The following is a 16957-nucleotide window of genomic DNA, read 5'->3' as shown; positions in this document are numbered from 1 at the left end:
GTGAAAGAGAAGAATAAAGAGGAGCAGAATGATGCTGGTTTACAGCCTCACTGCTGTAAATCGACATGTTTCAAAAGATGCAACTTTTACTTTGAAAGCGAACACTCTCTATTTCCTGCTTGCAGCTTACATTTCAAAGTTTCAAGGTTTGAGGAGTGCTAGCAGGGAATTGGTTTGGGAATTTTTTTGATAGTAACCAGGGGGTGCCAGGAGGTCACTGTCAGATCTCAAGGCCTGTATAAGCAGGACTGCTAGTAGAGTCAATAACTCTCAAAGCAGAGGTAGGTCTATCATTGTGAAAGTCTACAGTCAAGAGACAACTTTTCATTAAGGAAATACTGGGGTTTACAATAAGATGCAAATCACTGGTTACGCTCAAGAACAGTAAGGCTAGATTAGTCTTTCCCAGAAAACATCTAAGAGAGCCGGCACAGTTCTGGGGAAAAAACCTGTGGACGATGAAAGAAAGATTAACTTGCATCAGAATGATGGGCAGAGAAAAGTATAGAGAAGGAGAAGAAGAGATGATCCCCATCAAACATGGTGGAGACAGTGTTGTGCATGGGCATCTATGACTGCCAGTGGAAGTGGGCCACCAGTATTTATTGGTGATGAAACTTCTGAGAGAAGTAGCAGGATGAATTCTGAAGTGTACAGGGCTTTAGGCTCTGCTAGGATTCAGCCACAACTGTTTGGATGGCACGTCACCTGTCACGTCAATTACATACAGTGTCTGTAATTCTTAAAAAGATACTGCAACACAAAGCCCTTGGAATTAAACCCACATTTATTTGATTTAAAGTACACTGTGTGCAGAGGCAAAACTACAAAAAGATCTGTCCAAAAGTGTACAGACCCAACTGTACATTTAATCCCAGTATGAAGGATGATAGTGGGAGAGTGTAGTCTTAATCAGCAGAAAGCGAAATAAGTAAACGAGACGCTCATGTGTGCCCAACTTCCTCAGCTGGGAAATTTGAACTCACACTAAAGAATAAACCACAATGTGAAGCAAGAGTTCAAGCATTACTGAAACTGTTGGGGAGGAGGCATACCTTATGATTTTTCTTATGTGCATGTTTGCTTTCACACTTACAGCATAAATAACTGTAAAGGTTACATTACTTATATTTGTCCATTTTAACTGTTGTTTTTGTACATTGAGGCTATTTACTCCACATACTCTGGAGCATTTTGAACCACAGGAATCACTTATTTTATTACATGTTTGTAGTAGTGCTGCTGCTTAGTGCAGTCTTTCCCCCCACACTTAATCAAAAACGCATACAGCAGCAACCCAACAAGAAAAAGAGCTAAAAGGCCCCCAAAAAATCCCAATATCCTGGCATAACTTCTGATACAATCTGTTGTTTGTTTTGGCAATAAATTTTATATTGGTTTAAAACATCTTCTGTGGCCTGACACATCTCATACATCTGTTTTGATAGGCTATTCCTTACATGTTAACCAAACTGACAGACAAGGATCAGCTCCATTAGAGCTGTCAAATCACGGACACAACCTCCTGCTTTGCTTTGCTTTTCAGTTTAGTTCATTTCAGTTCAGCAAGGCTTGATGGGTATAAAACCTTTACGAAAAGAAGAGAAGGATGACAACGCAGTGTCTCCAGTTTACAGGGCAAGCAATAAGATAATAATAAGCTAATTATTAAGATAATAAGCAATAATTGTATACATCAAGTACAGATCATATGCAAGTATGTGTGTTTCTGCTGTTTATAGCTAGCATCTCTTTTCGAGAGAAGAACATGCACTACAAGTATTTAAATAAAGAGAGCTTCACCAACCGTACCCATCCAAAGTAGAATCACTGTGGCGATCGCTTTAAAGCACTGGTTTTCATCTTTGCTTAGTGCTGCTGGCTTTGTGTTCATACCTGAATACTAAGAGAAAGATTGAATGCGTGTCCTCATTAGAATAGGGATTTGTGTTGGTATGTGGAACTGTAGCCTATAGGTTTATATTGTTAAATAGTAATTATGAGACAGTGCCTTTCAGGTCATTTCACAGAAAAACACAAAAGCAATATAAAGAGTAGTGTAAAGAATCACTCTTTCCTGGAAGTAATTAAGTAATGTACCCCATTACTTTTAAGAAAAGCGTTCTGTGTCAACGCAGATCACAGCAAATAACAAATAAATACCAATAACAAATAAACAGCATAAAATTAAAAAGGGTTCAGTATGATAACCATCAGCATGTTTACTTTCAAAAGTAAACATGCTGATGTAATCCTGTTACTATGGCGTCACATCAGCACGACATCCTGGTTAGAAATTGAGATCTAAATATTAAAAGTGCAATATTTTGCACAATTTTATGTCATATAAACAGTCTGCAACACTGAAGTTAGTCAGTATAATCAAGATTAGGATATATTATGTAAAGATGAGCCTTAAGAGGCAACATTTGTCACATGTCGTTCTGGTTTTGCATTACTCATAAACAATCCAGGCAAACACATGTTAAACCTGACCAAAAAAAGACGGAGAGCTGTTTACCACAGCACAGGGAACATCCAGGAAGTAATCTGTGTCGTACAGAAAGAACTGAGACCGAAATATAGAGAAGGGAACAAACAGGGGGAACTTGTTTTCCTCTTCATTCCTTCTTGGCGCACTTGCAAAACTTGAGTATGCTGGAACAGTAATCACTTCCAGGCACTCGCACATGGAGTGAGGCCATCATTCCTGACTTCTGAAAGCGTGCCCATGCAGCGGGTGTTCAGGACATCTGAAGAAAAAGCATGTTTACGTGTCCTTTTCATCGTATGACAAAATATGTAGCACTGACTGATGGTTACAGCAGGATGTCAGAGCTCTGTAACAGGAGTAACCCACATGGATGTGTTCTTATTCGGCATGTGCTCCTGCGTAAGTTTAATCACTTAATAAGAGGGTCTGTGGTGACACAGACAAAAAGAAATTCATGCATACTCAAAAGGACCCTCACCCCACCCCCCTCCTCCTTCAAAGTTGCAATGAAATTACATTGTTATAATTAAGTCATTTCAGTACTGAAAATTCCCACAAATAACAGGACAGTGTGTAGGTTGTGCAGATGTTTAAAATTCCTCTGCATATGCACCAAAAGCATAATAGGAACAATAAATAAATAATGAATAACATATTGTTTTCTGCACCTGTGTGATAAAAAGTGAAAGTAATCTAACACTACAACCCATTTTAAATTGTGCATAGGAACTAATTTGGTGAAGAATTTGATATCAGCCAGTTATACAGATAAAGAAGAGCTCGAGAGGATGTGGAGGGTGAAGGTAACGGTGGTCCCCGTGGTAATCGGAGCACTAGGTGCGGTGACTCCCAAGCTAGGCGAGTGGCTCCAGCAGATCCCGGGAACAACATCAGAGATCTCTGTCCAGAAGAGCGCAGTCCTGGGAACAGCTAAGATACTGCGCAGGACCCTCAAGCTCCCAGGCCTCTGGTAGAGGACCCGAGCTTGAAGGATAAACCGCCCGCAGGGGCGTGCTGGGTGTTTTATTTATATATGTATGTGTATATATATATATATATATATATATATATATATATATATATATATATATATATATATATATATATATATATATATATATATATATATATATATATATATATATATATATATATATATATATAGACTGCAAGACCAGACTGACCAACCTGTGCACTGCCTGGATTGATTACAAGAAGGCCTATGACTCAATGCCCCACAGCTGGATACTGGAATGCCTAGAATTGTACAAGATCAATGGGACCCTAAGAGCCTTCATCAGGAACTCAATGGGGATGTGGCGTACAACACTAGAGGCCAACTCCAAGCCCATAGCACAAGTCACCATCAAGTGCGGGATCTACCAAGGAGATGCTCTGTCCCCACTGCTGTTCTGCATAGGCCTGAACCCCCTCAGTGAGATCATTAACAAGACTGGCTACGGATACCGACTACGGAACGGAGCAGTTGTCAGCCACCTCCTGTACATGGATGACATCAAGCTGTATGCCAAGAGTGAACGAGACATCGATTCACTGATCCACACTACCAGGCTATACAGCAATGACATTGGAATGTCGTTCGGACTGGAGAAGTGTAGTCGGATGGTAACAAAGAGAGGGAAGGTAGTCAGAACTGAGGGGATTGAACTACCAGAAGGCAACATTGCAGACATAGAGGACAGTTACAAGTACTTGGGGATCCCACAGGCGAATGGGAACCATGAAGAGGCCGCTAGAAAAGCTGCAACCACCAAGTACCTGCAGAGGGTCAGGCAAGTCCTGAGGAGTCAGCTGAATGGTAAGAACAAGATCCGGGCCATCAACATGTACGCCCTGCCCGTGATCAGGTACCCTGCTGGGGTAATAGGCTGGCCAAAGGAGGAGATAGAAGCCACTGACATAAAGACAAGAAAGCTCCTTACCATGCATGGAGGGTTTCACCCCAAATCCAGCACCCTGAGGCTGTACGCTAAGCGGAAGGAAGGGGGCCGGGGACTGGTGAGTGTCAGCACCACAGTCCAGGATGAGACAATGAACATCCAAGAATACATTGGGAAGATGGCCCCAACTGACCGAGTGCTCAGTGAATACCTCAGGCAGCAGAAACCCAAGAAAGAGGAGGGAGACGAGGAACCATCATGGAAGGACAGGCCCCTGCACGGTATGTACCACCGGCAGATAGAGGAGGTGGCTGATATCCAGAAATCCTACCAGTGGCTGGACAAAGCTGGACTGAAAGACAGCACAGAAGCACTAATCATGGCAGCACAAGAACAAGCTCTGAGCACAAGATCCATAGAGGCTGGGGTCTATCACACCAGGCAAGACCCCAGGTGCAGGCTGTGTAAAGATGCCCCAGAGACAATCCAGCACATAACAGCAGGGTGCAAGATGCTAGCAGGCAAGGCATACATGGAACGCCATAACCAAGTGGCCGGCATAGTGTACAGGAACATCTGTGCCGAGTATAACCTGGAAGTCCCGAGGTCAAAATGGGAGATGCCCCCAAGGGTGGTGGAGAATGACCGAGCTAAGATCCTGTGGGACTTCCAGATACAGACGGACAAAATGGTGGTGGCTAACCAACCGGACATAGTGGTGGTAGACAAACAGAAGAAGACGGCCGTAGTGATCGATGTAGCGGTTCCGAATGACAGCAATATCAGGAAGAAGGAACACGAGAAGCTGGAGAAATACCAAGGGCTCAGAGAAGAGCTCGAGAGGATGTGGAGGGTGAAGGTAACGGTGGTCCCCGTGGTAATCGGAGCACTAGGTGCGGTGACTCCCAAGCTAGGCGAGTGGCTCCAGCAGATCCCGGGAACAACATCGGAGATCTCTGTCCAGAAGAGCGCAGTCCTGGGAACAGCTAAGATACTGCGCAGGACCCTCAAGCTCCCAGGCCTCTGGTAGAGGACCCGAGCTTGAAGGATAAACCGCCCGCAGGGGCGTGCTGGGTGTTTTTTTATATATATATATAGGTGTCAAACTAAATTCAGCCTACTAACCTAGAAATAAAGAAAATACCTCAAAATTTCACATAAAAAATAATGATAATGACTCTTTTCAGAGTAAGTTTCCATAAAAACAAATGTCCTGTTCAATATATTTATCAGTTTGTCCTGTCCTGTCTTTTAATAGCAGCTCCTTACTGTAAGTGACCTCATGTGTGCTTGGTGATCAGACATCACGGTGATTTAAATAAAATAAAACCAGGATAAACACGAGGAGAGTGAGAGAAAGAAAAACAAGCAGTGACACATGTCACGGCTCCGGGCACTGGAGTTACAGTTTATGCTTTTATTTCCGCTCAGTTAGATGATTGAAGTGGTGTTTTAACAGGAATCTATTAGAGATCAATAGACTATGAACTGTTCCTTTAATTGTGATCACTTTTTGGTCATATGTAGTTATCTTGCATAGCACATTTGTAATGTTATCTCTATTTTTGTGTAACATTTATTGAGGGAAGCATCTTATCACATTATGATTGTAACCTTGGATCAGTAAAGCCTGGCCTGCAGCCCTCTTAGTGATTCTTCAGTCAATATTTAGTAATGACTCAAACAAAATTCCCTCACAGATGCAAATTTTGGTGACTGTGCACAGGTGACGTGAAACAAATGCAAACATAGAACATCATATCTACCGGGGGATGATGAAATAAACAAAATATTTTTTTTAAAAAATCAACCAAATTTGAATTTATAACAAATCTTTTTGAAAAACATCTCTTAAAAATCACATAACAAGCAAAAAGTTCTCAAATTCTGTACTCTTTTCAAATTTTCTGCATGTTTTGCTGTCGAGCTCCTCTTTGATCTACAGTTCACATTGTTTCTCATTTGAACTGTGCTTTGGACAAAAGCTAAACCTAAATGAATAAATATAACCAGAGGCCACTCATTTAAATAGAGGTAATGGTTAAGATGTTAAATTGCCCTCTAAATAGTTGTTACATTAAATAAGACTTAGTATCTTGGAGCTTTGATCTTTATTATGTACGGCATGATCCTTTATTTATATCTGAATGCCTGAGTTATATGTTATAATTGTATCTGTGATATTTTTTACTTTATACTTTCATCATATTTCCTTTTGAGTTTTAACTTGTGGCTTGATCACATATTTATCACCTAATTTGCAAAACCGTCTGAAGCTGTAGCTCTGTGTTGCATTGTGCACATACTTTGCCTCCTGTTACAACATAGATGAAATGTGATGTAGTCTTCCTGCAGTGCACAAATAAGTGTCTGTTACACTGTTTCTATAGAACAAGACTGGGCATGCAGCCTTGTTCTCAATCTTTAAATGACTGACTGCTGAACACAGATAGGCATCTTGAGGAGCGGGGACGTGGGAGGAGGAGCTCCCCAATCACCTTTTTGCTCATCCTTGTGCTTCTTGCTCTTTTTCTGACACAAATCTGTCTGGATGTCATCAGAGGCTCATCAAACCATCCCTGACTTTTCTTTTTATTTTCATTTGTGTTGCTGTCCTTCGTCTTCCTTCTGAAACGTTACTGTTCTCCAAGTTTAAGGACCTACAGAGTGGTTACAAGGGAGGGTAAACACATACACATGCAGACTGCCTAAAAACCACCAGATAGTTCCTGCTTTGGAAATTGGCCTATTGCTTCTGGCCAGCATTTACTTCAGTGTGGAAAGCAAGGAAGACAGACAGCCACAAAAGAAACCTGAACGAGCATTTAGTGCAACAAGTGTGGGAGATCTGAAGAGGACAATATTTAAGTAAAAACATGAGGAAAAGGGTTTAGAGACATAGTTTGTCCAAGGAGGAGACACAAAGCCCTTTGGGATTGCATCAGGAGTGGCATCCAAAGTAAAATTCAACCTTTTTTAAGATGACATTCAGACAAGGCTCACTCTTACGTTAATGGTCCTCAAGACTTCAATCATACCCACAGTGCTGATGGAAAAAATCGACAGTACTCAATAATGTGTACTATGCCCAAGACTTGATAAAGCGTAAAAAGTATAAAGTTTTCTTATCATCATGGAGACAGTTTATTAGTAGTGATTAATGAAGTTAGTGCTGCATGTGTAAACAAAGGCAACACTTACTTTAAATAAGTTCAATGATGGATTTTGCTGCTATGCTTTGCTATGATGTTGTAAATGTGTAATAAATTCCTACATGCAACAAGCTAACTTTTCCACGGCTTACCAGTATTGCTGTTGGGTCTTTACCATGTAAAGCTCTATCTTTGACATGTCTGTAAGGGGTGTGAAATTGGAGAGCAACATGAATGAGTTCAAGGTCAACATGTACATGAAAGGTGCTTGGTGATAGGGAGAAGGCTGTGTGTGTGCCTCTGGCAAGTAAAGGCACGCTAACTGTCTTTTAGACTCACTGTGATGTTGGTGGATCAGTGTTAGTGCTGAAAAATGGGAAATGGGGATCTTCTGACTGTTTTGTGTGCAGAAGGTGAAAGCCAGTTTAACATTTATAAAGGAGAAGCTCTGAAGCCTTGAGAGACATTTTTTAAAGATAGGGTGAGAACCTCTGATATGCTGTTGTTTCCTGAAACCTAAATCCTTTTTCTTAACTGCTTACCCATTTCAGTGTTGCAGGAAGTCTGGAGCCTAAAACCAAAAAGGTCAAAAGTCATGTACCTTAATGTTAATGTTCAAACTGATTCTCTCATTATTCAGGTCATGCACCTCACAGCTGGGCTAGAGGCTTGTGTCTGCAAGCAGGTCACTCTCAACTGTCCATGAATGGTGGACTTACCCAGTGTGAATGGTGAGGCAACTGAAACTGAAGGAAACTGTACACTCATATTTGCCAATGAGAACGTTTACCCTCCTTTATTACAGCTCTAATGGGGGTCGTAATCTGTAGAAAACCTAATGCATAGAACGAGGAAGCCATGGGCCATTTTCCCACAGATCTCTGTAGAATGGTCATTATAACAGGAGTCGCCCCTGCTGGATATTAAAGGAATGCATATATAAGGCACTTTGGTGTTGCATTTACTGCATTGCTCATTTGTAGGTACAGTTTATATATGCATACATGATTTTGCATTTAAATCATTAAATCACAGTTTGCACAAAGGTTGACAGCCTTGACTTAGCCCTAGAAACACTTCAGTCTGTCCCCTAATAGTTTAGGTATTTACTCACTGTCAACAGCAGGTAAGCTAGCAGCTGTTTGCTCGCCATTACTGCGACTCAAAAATTTAATTCTATCTCTTTTGTCTGCAGAAAGTTCCAGTCCTACGGAAAACTACCTGAAGGTTGCTGCAATACAGAAGACTGTGTACCCCAGGGAGCCCAACTCCAAATTCATACTAATGGCTCTAAGTTCTCACCTGATGAAACAATAGAAAGGATTTTAATATTCAACCACATCAAACTTGTACTCCCTGCTGTTTCCATATCAACCAGATACAGATTCATTTCACACCATTAGCGCCCTGACAACACAGCAAGGATCATGTTTATTTAACACAATGGAGCCATCATACTCGGGGTTGCGGGGGTGAGCTTGGGGGAGTGGCAATTTTTCCCCCTATCCCCCCTCCCCACAGTGAATCGCCACCGTATCATGGTGGAGGGATTTACATGTCCATGTGATGTGGGAGCTGTGTTGTCTGAGCCAATAGGTCCTGCCAGATTCTCCTGACACAGATTATTCTCGGGGGAGGAAACAGACATGAAATTTAAAAATTTAAAAAACTAATGAAGTAGAAAGTTTTGGTGCTGGATAGGGATGGGTATCGTTTAGGTTTTATCCGATACTGGTGCCAAACCGGTACTTTTGAAACGGTGCCGGTGCTTAAATGGTGCTCGAACTGGTGCTTAAACAATGGAAAACACAAACTTTGTCCTAAAACCTCTCATGTTTAGCTGTTTTTTTTCTAACAATGTTAGCCTTTTCTGCAGCTATAGGGCATATATCGTATCACTCTATCAAACAAGAAGACAGCTGCATGTAACTACGACGGTGTTTGCTAGTTCACCTTACATGCGTTAATTTAATAACTGCTGCTGCTGCTGCCATCATCATCCGTCATCATTTCTGCTACACTGGCAGGGCTAGGGGCCAGGACTCTACTCTTCGGGTTCTTGGGGGATGTTGCTAACTCCGGGTATGATAACAGGCACCACACCCGCAGTAGATGTGCTCGGTGCTCGGTCTTGCAGCAAGCTATCAAATACAGTACATTTCTCAGCTTTTAAAAAAACGCTATGCGTTGCCAGGTGTTTCATCAGATTTGAGGAGTTACCTCCTTTGCACAGTATCACCTTAAAGCACTTGTTGCAGGCTGCTGAATTTGCATCTTTTGCTGTGAAGTACAGCTAGACTTTTGACCACTTCGCCTTGGGCATTTTTAATCTGTAGCTCTGCTCTAAAAGAACGTACGTACCTGGGCCCGCCTACTACACTTGCAAAGGTAAAATGATTGGCTAGAATCCAAAGTGTACGACATCTCAGGAAAAAAAAAGCACCAAAATGTGCGCTGCTTTTCGGTCTGGTTACTACCGTTTATGTCAGAACCGTGCCATAATGGCACCGGATACCGGTACCCATCCCTAGTGCTGGATACCCTTACTGGAAAGTGACAACCCCAGATCCAGTCTCAAGGGAAGCTTGAAAGCAAGCGGAGGTCAGGCCTTGACCAAAAAAAATATCTCATAATCTCATCTGGCCTGGGAATCCCGAAGGAGGAACTGGAAAAGGACATCTGTTAGATCATAGATGGATGGACGATCACTTCAGGCCCACAGAAGTGAAGATCTATAAATTAAAGGTTAAGAGAGTGAGTGTATACCAATACTGTGATTTTACACTCTACAAAAAATGGATTTGTAACTGAGCAGAAGGTGGTGTATGCACTCCAGAGCACAAGTATTACCATGTCCAGCTGTGGTCTGAGATGGCAGAGTTAGGTGCTAAAGACTCCAGGACAGGACAACAGCACCCTGTGTTATACCTGCCAGTAGGAAAACACAGGACAAGAAGAGCTGTGGCTACCTGGTTAGCAAGAACTGAATGTTAAAAATAAATGCAAAGTTTTGGTGTGAACTATAGCAGCCTGTGTTTGAGTCTGCCTCAGGACATTTGCTGTGTCATTCATCCACTCTGGCTCTCTACCCCCACCCTTATATCTGTTCTACACTATCATGTTAAATAAGGGCCTAAAAAGCAGAAAATAAATCTTACAAAATAAAATTCGAGCAACAGATCTGTGGATTCTGGATCTCGATTATGAATGAAAAGGGTTTAAATGAGTCTGAAGTGCAAAGTCTTTGTGATCAGAAACAGTGTATTAAGTTTCCTTCACAATAATCTACAAACTATGTGTATATTACTGCTGCATGTCATATTTAAGTGGTGGGTGCATACAGTGTTCTCTCCGTCTCTTTCCTTCCTTGAGCCAGGGGAAAATTTTAATTTGCCCTGTGGGGGATCAGTCAAGTCTGATCTAAACCGGCATGTAAGGCAGTATCAAGGCATGGTGACTGTGCATTTGCATGCAGCGACACATTCAAAGAGTTACTGAACTTCCAGGATGGAAGGGGGAAGACTCGTAAAGGCACAGTGTCACCGCAGACATGTACAGCTGGTCTTTGTTGATTTGAATCCAAGAGTGACAAAGCAAAGAAGGACAAAAAACGTAGTTTTACTGAAACGTCCTGTAGTAAAAAATGAGATTTCTTTTTTCGCTTCCTCAATGAGGAAGGTTTTTTTTTTCTCTTTTCATTGGGTGTGAAAAAATGATGCTATTTTGTAGTTTAACAATCTATGCTCATACAGACATCTGAATTAGGCTGTAATGGCACAGTTGTGATTTTAAAAAGTTCATATTCATGTGAGGGAGGTTTCCACATAATATATTTGTTTACTCTGGAGAACGATGACTAGCTGCCATCACCCTTTCTGCAGAGTTCCTGTAAAACAGGGGTGGGGAACTCCAGGCCTTAAGGGCCGGTGTCCTGCAAGTTTTAGATCTCACCCTGGGTCAACACATCTGAATCAAACAGTTAGTTCATTACCAGGCCTCTGGAGAACTTCAAGACATGTTGAGGACGTAATTTAGCCATTTGAGTCAGCTGTGTTGGATCGAGGACACATCTAAAACCTGCAGGACACCGGCCCTTGAGGCCTGGAGTTCCACCACCCCTGCTGTAAAACATGACAAGAATCCAGACATATATCAGGTTTATTGAATGTGAAATCGTTTCTGCTTCTACCACTGATGTGAGAATATGTGAAAGCAGTCTGAAAACACACCAGCATTTTTTTTACTAATTACTTGATAAACTAAAACATATGGGACAGAACAAGCACTACTTTATAAAAGTACTGGGCACACATTAGCACACCAATGAAACCAAAGAGAGAGGGAAAAACAGCACACAGACAGAGGTTATATTTGTCTTCATGTTGAAGGACAGAGAGGATCCTGGTACTGCATCCATCAGGCTGGGTGCACAGCTGCCTTGGCTGCAGGTAGGTGGCAGACAGATACAGTTAGAGACAGAAAAGGAGAAGTGGATGGGAGATGATAAAGTTTTTGAGAAGGGTTGGGGGGGGTAGTCAGTGAGGGGTAAAGGGGTGTGTGTGTGTGGGGGGGGGGGGGGGTTAATAAGCCATAATGAGCATCTGGATGTGGCAGTGCCAACCCACACCCAAAACCATCCTCATGTGGGCCAAAGCTAAGGAGGGGTCTGCTCTGCCCCTAGATTCTGAGCACTACTAATTGGCTGCAGACAGAACCAGGGGGCCAAGTCGCCAATCAGGTAGCACTAGCGGCAGCTTCCCTCTCCTGTGTGTTGTGCCTAACCCCTCCCACCCCGTGAGCTTTAAAATCAGGGGAAGTCTGGCTGCTGATTCTAGACTTCCATCCTTCTGCGGTGGCCCTAGCCTCTCTTTGAACATCATCTCTGACTCACCTCTTTCTTCTCAGCTTCTTTTTTTCAGATAGATTTTTGTTTACTTTCATTTAAAAGAACTTTCGTTACATTTTCTGGTAGTCTCTCATTCCCTCAGCACTGTGGACTAGTGTCATCCTGGACTGAGTTTAACACCTGGTCTGTGAGAAACGCCTCTGTTCCCTCTTCATCACTATAACTGAGTCGTACTGTGCACTTCAGGTATGTATTCAGTCACTGAATATGCTCGCATGTGTATTTTGTTTTTCTTTGTTGCCACCTTGTGTTACTTTCTGAAGACTTTTTGACATCACCTAAAATTCCACATGTTATTGTGTCCGTGTCCAGTCCACGTGCAGACTGTTTGTAAAGTTGTTCAAACTCAGTCAAGTTGGGGCACACTTAGTGGAGTGCATGCCGGTGCCTAGAAATAGCACCGAGGACCTCCGCTGCAGAGCCAAATTGGCTCTCTGGTTTGTCTTGTGTGACTGATGAAGCATATCTCAAAGCTGCAATTTTCTAGTGTGTTTGATCGCGAAATAGAGAAGTGGCAGAAACTGGAACGATGCCCGGTTCTAGTGTAGTGTCAGAGTGTGATGACTTTGAATTAATTTTTAATGCTGATGTGGTGTTTCATAGAAGAAAGTGTTATGGGGATTTATACTGTAATAACGATGTGTGTGGGCTGCTTTAATAGGCAGTCCGCATTACGTGCAATTTTACTTATTTGGTCTTCCCTGTCTTCTCTTCCTCTAAGCCTTTAATCATCCAAGTTGTTCCTAATTATCTCAGTCAAAGTTGTCCTCGCTGGATTGACTCTTGAGCCTCATGCCACGTCTGTGTTCTGATATTACTTTGCAGCTGCATTCTAAGCGCTGTATCCGCCTTTAAGATAAATAATTTTACGCCGGTAATATCCGTAAGCACGCTCTCGCTCAGCATCACAAAGTCACACGGGGGTGGGGACGTAGGAGCGAAAGGCTGCAAACCCAGAGCGCGCTGGAGAGCCAGTGTGACGGAAAAGTACTGAGAGGCTGACAAATTAGATGTGTGTATTGGTGTCTGCCATGGGGACGGAAGGCGGAGACATGCGAAAAATGCCACTGTGACAGGCGTCTGCACATGAGAATGTAAAACAATGTTGGACCAAAAAAAAAAAAACCCAAACAAAACATAAAAACAGAAAGAAAAAAAAGGCAGCAACAGGTCTGCTCTCTGTCAGCTGAACCCGCTGCATTTAGCTCACGGCAAAGCGCTGATGTATCGTGAGATGCCCGACCTGCAGTAAATCTGCTGTGAGTGTTAAATGTTTGTTGTTGTTGTTGTTTTCTGCTGTGTGACAACTAAATTTAAAAAGTTGTGTCATTTTAATTTAGTTGAAATGAGACATAAAATAACGTTGAACGGAAATTTGTGTTTTTAAAACGCAACAGGTTTTTCAGGTTTGGTTGCTGTTTGCTTGGAAAAATGAGTGTTGACATATCAAACGGCTGTTCAGCAGCACAGAGGTTCATCTGTTTAACGCTTCTTTCTGTATTTCTGTAAGCTGACACTAATCAAATGGGAATTTTTGGTGACTTGTAAGTGGATTTCTTTTCTGCTTTTGGTTTGCACCATAAAGAAGAGAAAACACGACTACAAAGTACATCCAACTTTGAAGATGTGATTGTGTTGTATGTAAACTAATAACAGATTAATGTGTGTATAGATACACTGCACTGACAGCTACAGGCCCTAATAATAATAATAATAATAATAATAATAATAATAATAATAATAATAATAATAATACATTTTATTTATAGGCACCTTTCAGACCCTCAAGGTCACCTTACAGTAACACTCATGTCTGCGCTGTATTCACACTTAGACCAGGTAGCAACAGTAATGGAAAATTACCAGTGATGAGTCGGCAGCCTGCTGACGTGACATTTATAGCAGAAGGGCTCGATGCCGATATAAAATGATGAATACCGTTCATTGTGTGAAAAGGGTCATTAGAGTGATTTCTCAATGAGGCATGAAAGTAATAGGCTTCTCTATAGACCTTGCCTTGAAAGTATTCAAGCCAATGATAAATGAATGTTTAGCCTATGTAATACGATAATAGTGACAGAGAGACCAGTTTGCAGTCTGAAGGATTTAATATTTAATTTTTATTTTTCTAAGTTCATCCATCCATTCTCTTCCGCTTATCCTTTTCAGGGTGGCAGGGAGTGAGAGGCAGGGTGCACCCTGGACAGATCACCAGTCTGCCACATTAAAAAAAAACAACCATTCACACTCATGGGCAATTTAGTCCCCACTATGGGAGGAAGCAGTAGTACCCGGAGAGAACCCACACAAACACGAGGAGAACACAAAGTCCACACAGAAAGTCCCTGGCCTGATGGTGGAATTGAACTCAGGACCTTCTGGCTGTGGGGCAACAATGCTAATTTCCTGGTTCTAGTAATCGTTGGAGGTGGTACCGCTTTTTTTTTTCTTTATCTGCACCAGAGGATCTAAGGACCAATGTGGTTCCTAAAAGTTTTAGAGGTTTTTACTTTATCTTCTGCAGAGTAGGTACTCTAAAGTCCAGGCTTTCGTGAGCTTGGACTTCAGTGCAAGGAAATGCAACAATTCCCTACAGCTTGTTTGAAGGGAATTGCTGTGGTTGGAATAGTTTTGCATTTCCAACTATTAGACAGCTATTACTTCACTCCAGAGCTCCTGGAAGATGTACAAATAGGAATAAGTAGTCCCTCTTTGCACCAAAAGTGGCGCATTGCACTTAAACCATGCTCCAAGTCCACTGCTTAAGCAAAGCGGACTGGGAACACATGTCAAGTTAATGTGAAGTTAAATTAAGCCAGCAAATGAATTGCAGACCAACAGTATCTATTGGTCCATGTATGGATACAGACCCTAAACATGCAAGTAGCATCCGACATATGGGCAGTGGATGCTGCTCAGCAGCTATTATTAGAGCTTTAGTTACATATTATGACAGCAAAATGAAAGAAATGCATGTGACTGTGTGCTGCGTAAGCTGACCTGTCAGGAGTTATTAAAAGAAAGCCAGCTGGTTTTTTGTTGCCTCTTACTTAATAGAGTTTAGTTGCCTGGTTGGGAGTTGCCTACAGCACACATATCTTGGCATCCTTTCAGTTGGACATCATTTTAGTGTGATCCAGGATCAAATACGAGCTAAAGTCAGCTGGTGTTGTGTCCATGCTTTCAACAGTGAACAAAAAAAAGGAAACAGAGTGAATTATGTCAATGTGAAAAGTGTAAATATGTGAAATAATGAATTTTTGCTTTTGCATTTGGACCAGAGAGGTCTGTAACATGAGAGTGGCCGGTCTTGCTAAGAAAAGGCAGACGATCCACGTCACTGGCCAAGTCCGTAGGGGCACGATATTCAGAGGGCAACGAAAGTCTGTGTAGTAAGCAAGGCAGACATACTGGGATGCTTTTCAACTCTAAAGTAGGTCAGTAAACATATATTCGGAAAGAGGGACTCCAAACCTCTAACCGGTCTGTGAAATGTCTTGCATGCTCTGATTGAGAGGAAAAGAGCCGGTTGAGAAAATAGTCTGGTCAGTTAAAATTGGCTTTTTAAGGAAAAGGATTAACTAGTATAAATCTTCCCAAATTCCATTTCACCCAATATGAAAACAGTCATATAAAACCCCATACATGTCCAAGGACAGAATTCTAAGCAAATTGAGATGCTGCTCAGTACCTACAAACAAACTTCACTAGTTATGGTGCAGATGTTTTAGGTTTATTGCATGCTGAATGTTAGTCATACAATATGAGGGGCCGTACAAGCCAAACTTCATTCTTTCACTCTCACACACATACATTCTTCATTCACACACATATACTTTCACTCTCACATAGTTTTATTTTAATTTTTATATTTAGATATTTTTATTCTCATGTTTACACATATTTAACACACACATTGCAATATTGTGCTCTCTTATACATGTATTTTAATGTACATATTTACAAATTTGCACTCTAACATACATGCATTTTCATTTATGCATTCCTACATTTTGCTCTCATTTACATGCATTCAATATGCATTTTATCTCACAAATAATATATGTATGTAAGAAGAGAATGCATACATGTCTGAAGAAAATATATGTATGCAAGAGAATAATGTATGTGAATGAAAGAGTATAGTGGAAACAGAAGGAGTTTAATGGAAACGGAAGGCTGGGTGTCTGTACCGCTGTGACTGGCTGAGAAGCACGCGCGGGTCACTTTCAAGTGTCTGACAGCATGGAGGGGAGAGAAGAAACTCGAGTTCTTCAGCAAGCTATCAGGGTGTTAAGAAATATTTTATCATCTCCTGAAACGGTCACATCGTTGTCCTCGTCACTTGATTGAGATGGGACGGGCTCAACTGCACCCAGTGTTACCCACAGCACGGTGGAAAGTGAGATGAGGGAACTTTTTAGACCAGCTAACACCCGGGTAGCTTCAACAAGCCATGTAGCTACACGGAGTTCGACTGGCGTGGGGCAGTCTTTTATGGCGT

The sequence above is a fragment of the Rhamphochromis sp. 'chilingali' genome, assembly GCF_963969265.1.
Source record: "Rhamphochromis sp. 'chilingali' genome assembly, chromosome: 4".
Classification (NCBI taxonomy): Eukaryota; Metazoa; Chordata; class Actinopteri; order Cichliformes; family Cichlidae; genus Rhamphochromis; species Rhamphochromis sp. 'chilingali'.
Note: the sequence above shows the minus strand (reverse complement) of the source record.